This window comes from Antechinus flavipes, chromosome 2, assembly GCF_016432865.1.
Source record: "Antechinus flavipes isolate AdamAnt ecotype Samford, QLD, Australia chromosome 2, AdamAnt_v2, whole genome shotgun sequence".
Taxonomy (NCBI): Eukaryota; Metazoa; Chordata; class Mammalia; order Dasyuromorphia; family Dasyuridae; genus Antechinus; species Antechinus flavipes.
The window spans coordinates 133,207,430-133,214,872 of NC_067399.1; the positions used below are offsets into that span (position 1 = coordinate 133,207,430).

General features: G+C 35.3%; 1 long non-coding RNA gene across 1 annotated transcript in view; it reads right to left on the reverse strand.

The window, feature by feature from the left end:
* Positions 1-7,443, reverse strand: part of LOC127548256 (uncharacterized) — a 191,294-nt gene that overhangs the window by 36,069 nt on the left and 147,782 nt on the right. The gene's annotated exons all lie outside the window — the stretch shown is intronic.

A 7,443-nucleotide genomic window follows, 5' to 3' on the forward strand; every position in this document is an offset into this window, starting at 1 on the left:
ATTAGTTATTCATAGGAAATTAGATTATTTATTGAAAGTGAAAGACACTATGAAAAACACTTCAATCATAAACAAACAATAATTTGTGAACTTATAGTGGTAGAAAAAACCTGGAATGATTTATTATTATTATTTTTGAACCCTCTATCTCTCTCTGACCAAGTAGTGAGCAACTTGTTCAAAACTGGGTAGGAAGTAATGACCTGAAGTCATTCTGCTAACCATAAACTTTGATTCTATTAATTTAATTCTATTAATTAATGATTCTTCCATGAACATCTTATGAAAGGCTGAAATAGGCTGAGTAAAATCTCAGAACCTAGGCTTTAGGGTGACTAAAATGTATAATCTTAGGATATCAATTTCTCGTTACCCAGTAGCCTTCTGACTCCAGGAACTGTCACCTCTTCTGCCAGCACCTTGCTGCCTCTGAGACTTCTGTGTCACTAGCTTCCTGACTCCAGGTGTCATGTATCCTACTTCCTAGATCTCCCAAAACTTCTTCAAGGACTGAGGCTACTTTCAATAATCTGGCCACCCTTATCTTTAGGTCTTTTGCTTCTTACACATCCCTGAGTTTCTGTAGCTCTGTAACTCTGACTGCTGTAATTGTATTTTTCCTGTAAACTGTTGAGAGGACTCAGAGTAACTTTTGTAGTTCCTAAACCAGCATGGGGCTTGTGACCTCCTTCAGGCTGTGTAGAAACCTGCCCAAAGGAGTATGTCTACATCTTGGGTGTCATGGAGGCAGTCCTTACCCTAAAGTGAATCCTGAACCAGGCTCTACTGAAGCTCAGTGGTCTGAAATTCCAGTTAAAGAGACCTACATCTCTGGGACTTCCTGATGAGGCACTTCCTGGGCTAGGAGGTGAAGCTACTGAAGCTTCTGAGTGACTACCTGACCAGCTGGCCCAGATGTATAAGAGATTCAGTCTGAAGTAGAGTAGAAATTGGGTTTTTTCATTAGCCTGACTAATGCTTCTCCTAACAATCTGCATGTTCCTTCATCTCTGAAACAAAGTACAGACAAGAAAAGCTCTCTTGTAACAATAGTGAGAATAAAAATTAGGGAGAAATATATGGAGTCCAGGATACTATCACCATTATAATTTCCATTAGTCAGAACATTTTGATTGAGTGGATTTCAATGGAAGAAAGATTGATGAGTAAGGAAGGTAAAGGAGGTAAAGAGAGGGTCTGTTAGTGACACTGAAAAGCAAGGAATATTCCATCTCTTGTTCCAGGGTGTGTGTGTGTGTGTGTGTGTGTGTGTGTGTGTGTGTGTGTGTGTGTGTTTGTGGAAGGAGTTGGTGAGAGAGAAGGAATAGCCAGGCTGCAGAGAATAGTTGGGATTTAGTAAAATTTGGGGCCATAGTGGATAGATTGATGACTCTGGAGTTAGGATAACATCTTTGTGAGGTCATCTCTGGCCTCAGACACTTCCTGGAAGTGTGACCCTGAGCATTAAACTTTGCCTCAGTCCTTCATCTGTAAAGTAGGCTAAAGAAAAGAAACGTCAAATTCCTCCATCTTTGCCAGAAAACCCCAATTGGAGTCATAAAGAATCAGTCATGACTGAAATGAGGAAACAACAACAATTTAATTCGGAAGGATCCATGTTTCAGTTAAGGTTAATGGAAAGAGTGTGAGACAAAGAGGTTCAAGATATAAAGGAATGTGTTATGTTATGTTCATTCTAGAACAAGAATTCTAAAGGGTACAGTGGAAAGAGTAGTTGGTGTTGAGAGAATATGAGAAGGGGATGGAAGATGGGGTTTTTTTTGTCCTAAATGGCTAGTAATTGGTTAGCACAGAAATAGGGAATACAAGACAAAATTTCAAATGTTCTTTTTTTGTTTTAAGTTTGTTATTTGAGAATTTCCTATTTACCTTTTTTCCGCTTTCATACAATAAACAACAGAAAGTCAAGGATACAGAAAATACATAATAACTCCCCATTTGGCAATTCTTAATTTCCTTTATTCCTGCATTCCTTCAATTTTTTGTTCCTTTTTTCTTCCCTCTCTCCCTCCCTCCTTTCCTTCCTTCCCTCCTTCCTTCCTTCCTTCCTTCCTTCCTTCCTTCCTTCCTTCCTTCCTTCCTTCCAGCATTCTTTCCTTCTTTTCTTCCTTCCAGCATTCTTTGCAATCTTTCTTCCTTATTTCCTTTGTTCCTTCTTTCCCAACTTTGTTCCTTCCTTCATTCTTCCTTCCTCCTAAATCAAAAGGATTTAATACTGGCTATATACAGAAGAGTAAGACCAAAATCCCAAAAGCATTTCAACTGGAAATGCTTCATGTTACCAAGATCTCACTTTAATATGGCAACATTCAGCAGCTTACCATTTTGACATTTAAAAATGAGTAGCAACATTGCTGTTTTCCCCCCTTGTCCTTTGGTTCCCATCAATTTAAATAATGCAATAATAATTCTTCTGATTTTCAGCTGGCATTATTGATCTTCCATGCTTTAGCTGAAATTTGGCAGCCCCAAGAGAGCACCAACTGCTCCAAAGTACCCCTCATGCTCTAGAAACAATGCCTTCAACTGTACTTTCATTGTACCTTCATTTCAACATTCTTTCATTACTTGTTTCCTTCCTTCTAGCATTTTTTTCTTTCCTTACAATATTCCTTCTAACTTTTTCCTATGTTTCTTTGTTCCTTCTTTCTAACCTTCATTTCTTCTTCTTTTCTCCTTTCCTTCCTGATTTCTTACTATTATTTTAACATTTGTTTCTTCCTTGTTTCCAGCATTCTTTTCTTCCTTCCAACCTTTGTTCCTTCTCCTTCCTTTTTCCTTCCTTCCTTCCTTTCTACTTTCCTTGAAACTTTCCTTTCTTTCTCCTTTTCTCCTTCCATTCCTTCCTCTCTTCCAACAATATTCCTTCCTTCCTTGATTTATTCCTTCCTTTGTTCCTTCATTTGTTTATTCATTCATTCCTTACTCTGTTCCTTCATTACTTCCTTCCTTCCTTGTTTATTTCCTTCCTTTCTTTCCTTCCTTCTAGTATACTTCCCTTCTTTTCTTCCTTTTCTTTTCAATATTCCACCCAATCTTTCCAAAGTTATCATGCTGCATAAGAAAAATAAGATCAAAAAGGAAAAAAATGAGAAAGAAAAAAGGTTAAAACAACAACAAAAAGATGAAAATACTATGTTGTGATCCATATTCAATATCCAGTTTTCAGTTCTCTTTCTGGATACAGATGGTTCTCTCTCCATCACAAGTATATTGGAATTAGCCTGAATCACCTTATTGATGAAAAGAGCTAAATCCTCAGAGTTGATCATGATATAATCTTGTTCCAAAACTGTATTTCAAAGATTAGTACCTCTTTTTATCCATATTCCTCATAATCATTCTGCCACAATCATAATCATCAATCCAGAGATGGCATGGACCTAATTTTTTAAAATTTATTTATTTTAATACACATTAATTTATGAATCATGTTGGGAGAGAAAAAGCAGAACAAAAAGGAAAAACTATGGGAGATACTAAAAAAAAAGCAGAAAAAAGAAGTAAACATAGCATGTGTTGATTTACCTTCAATCTCCACAGTTCTTTTTCTGGATTCAAATGGTATCTTCTATCAAAAGTCTATTAGGATTGCATTGGATCACTGAACCACTGAGAAGAACCAAGTCTTTCATAGTTGATCACCACACATTTTTGCTGTTATTGTGTACAATGTATTCCTGGTTCTAATTGTTTTGCTCAGCATCAGTTATTGTAAATCTTTCCAGGCCATTATAAAATCAGTTTGTTCATCATTTTTATAGAAAATAATATTCCATTATCTTCATATACCACAACTTGTTCAGCCATTCCCTAATTGATGGGCATCTACTCATTTTCCAATTCTTTGCTACCACAAAAAAGAGCTGCTACAAACATTGTTGCACATTTTTCCTCCTTTTCCCTACTTTATGATGTCCTTGGAATATAAACCCAATAGTGGCACTGCTCTGTCAAAAGGTATACACAGTTTTAAAACTCTTTAGGCATAGATCCAGATTGCTCTCCAGAATGGTTGGATTATTTCACAACTCCACCAACAATGCATTAGTCAGAACATTTTGATTGAGTGAATTCTCTTCTCTTCTCTTCTCTTCTCTTCTCTTCTCTTCTCTTCTCTTCTCTTCTCTTCTCTTCTCTTCTCTTCTCTTCTCTTCTCTTCTCTTCTCTCTCTCTCTCTCTCTCTCTCTCTCTCTCTCTCTTCATACCATGCTGCCTTTTGTTTACCCCATCTTTTTTTTTTCCTTCCTTTATTAGATTCAGGAGGGAATGAGACTGTCTCACTTTCTTTGTCTTCCCCAATGTTTAGCATTGTGATTAGCATATAGTGAATATGCCATTAAGATAGATTTTATGTTTTCATAATATATACAGATTTAGTTTTCACAAAAGAAATCTTTATATTCAAAGTAGAGTATAATTTTTAACACTAAAATGTACAATTATAAATAAAAGTTATATTGCAAAGTAGCCCTTATTAATGTATGTTTTATGAGGTAATTATATGTTATGGTGCTAAGTGCATTGGACTTAGAGATATAAAGATCCAAGTTTGAATCCCATCTCAGATATTAACTAATTAACTATGCACTAATGGACAAGGAGTTTAAACTCTATGTCTAGACTTCCTTATTTGTACATGGGAATAATAGCATCTGTTGTACACTGTTGTACACTTATCGTAAAGTCCTAAAGTAGCAATATCTGGAAAACACTTTGCAAAACTTGTGCAAAATTTATCTTTTGTGAATGACTGTCTCTATTTCATAACTGAAAGTTTATCACAAACAGGGGAGTGTAACAGTTGTACTGTATCAGATGCTGTCAATAGCCTTGAAGAATACATTCTTTCTTGCTCAAAGGTCTTTGATAGATATAAGGTAAACAATTTGCAATAGACTGCACCCTTTTATTATATTACAACTTGTAGAAGTGGTTCTTCCTTAAGAAGGTAATGAAACTAGCTATTTAAGCATTAATGGCATATTCACTCGGCACTATACAAAGCACTGGACAAGACGAAGGAAGCAAGACAGTCTCATTACCTCTCTTGAATCTAATAAAGGAAGAAAACAATAAAGGGTGGGTAAGCAAAAGGCAACATGGTACGAAGATAGCCAGCAAATGATATGGAGGCCTGGTTCTGGATAGGAGAAAGAAGGAAGTCAAGGGTTGGAGTCCAAAGTTGTGGCGTGGAAGGGATGAACATTATGGCAGGCAAAGAATATTTGTTAAGGTTGGGTTGTTATTTTTTTCCCTCCTAATGGAGGAGTATGGCTTAAGATTTTGGGAGTCTATGGTGACTTTCGCTGTGTAACTGTACTTGTGTTGTCTTATAGTACATAGAGCATTCAAGGATTTTTGCAGTGAAAAAATCTGTGTCATGGAGTCAAACTATATCCTGAATAATATCTTTAGCTATACCTTCTGAATTGCCCTTTCATATAACGTGTCAGGATCCATAAGATTCTGACAGGGTGATTCCAGGTCTGATCAGTAAGTAGTTAAAAAAATGTCACTAAGACAACGTAGTGTTTGTCCTTCTCTAGAAACTATAGACAATTCTTTGAAAACGAAGTCAATGGAATTGAATAATAATCAACAACATACATGACAGCAACTATCCATAGAACTGACATACTATTAGGTTCCCATGGTAGTCAGTAAACACTCAAGAAGTGGAGTCTTCTTTATTTTTCCACCATAGAATTATATTTTTCTAAATTTTTTTAAAGTTTCTAAATTTTTTTAATTTTAGTTTTCTAAAAACTAAAGCTAGTTTTCAACATTCATTTTTGTAAGATTCTGTATTCCAGATTTTTCTCCCTATCTTCCTTATCTTCCACCCCAAGATAGCAATCTGATAGAAATTAAATATGTCCAAGCCTTTTAAAAATATTTCCATATTTGTTATGTTGTACAAGAAAAATCAGACCACAATGGAAAAAAATAACAAAAAAGAAAAAACGTGAAAATATCTCTGCTTTGATCTACATTTAGTCTCCATAGTGCTCTTCATGGGTAAGATTGGCATTTTTCAGCCCAAGTCTATTGGAATTGTCTTGAATTAATTCATTGTTGAAAAGAACCTACTCTATCACAGTTGGTCATCACCTAATCTTGCAGTTATTATATGTAATATTCACCTGACTCTGTTCACTTCATTCAGCATCAGTTCATGTAAGTCCAGGCATTTTCAGAAATGCCTGCTCATCATTTCTTATAGGACAATCACAGTCCATTCATTCTTATACTATAATTTATTCAATCATTCCCCAAATGATGGGCATTCACTCAGTTTTCAAATCTGTACCACTATAAAAAAACTTCTACAAACATTTTTGCACAGGGTGGATCCTTTTCCTCTCTTTTATGATTTTATTGGGATAAAGACCCAGTGGTGATCCTGTTGATCAGAGGGTATGCACAGTTTGATAGCCCTTTGAGCATAATTTCAAATTGCTCTCCAGAATGGTTGATTCAGTTCACAACTCCATCAACAATATATTAGTGTCCCAGTTTTCTCATATCCCCTGCCACATTTATTATTATATTTTCCTGTCATCTTAGCCAAGCTGAGAAGTGTGAAGTGGTACCTCAGAATTGTCTTAGTTCAAATTATCCTAATCAATAGTGATTTAGAACATTTCTTCATATGACCAGAAATGGCTTTCATTTCTTCATCTGAAAAATGTCTGTTCATATCCTCTTTATCAATTTATCTATTTATCAATTGGAGAATGACTTGTAGTCTTATAAATTTAACTATATATTCACTATATATTTTAGAAATGAGGCATTTATCAAAAAAGCTGACTGTAAAAATTAGTTCTGAGCTTTCTGCTTTCCTCCCTTCTTCACACATCTGACCGGTAGATTATTTGTTGCTTTACAAATTTGCTTATACCATCACACTTTATATCTAAATCATGAACCCATTTTGAGCTTATCTTGGTGGAGGGTGTTCGATGTTGATCAATGCCTAGTTTTTGCCATACTATTTTACAATTTCTCCAACAATGTTTGTCAAATAGTGAGTTCTTATCCTAGAAACTTGAGTTTTTGGGTTTATTAAATAGTAAAGGACCTGGATTCAAATCTCAACTCTTCTACCTATCATCTATTTCACCTTGGGCCAACTTCTTTGTGTCTCAATTTACTCATCTCTAAAATTAGGAGGTTGAACTAGACAATGATTAAATTAATTTCTAGTTTTAAGTCTATGCACCTATGATGATAAGTTATAGGACCACTTCATTTGCCCCATAATATCTATTACAAGCTAAAATTGTCACTAACAAATTGTAGAAGTATACATCAAGTTTAAAAATATAAGAGATCAATTTATCTCTAAAAGCACTTAGGGCAAATGTTGTCCTGATCAGCCTAGGTGAACATTTCTGTCTGCTTGACTGAATTAAT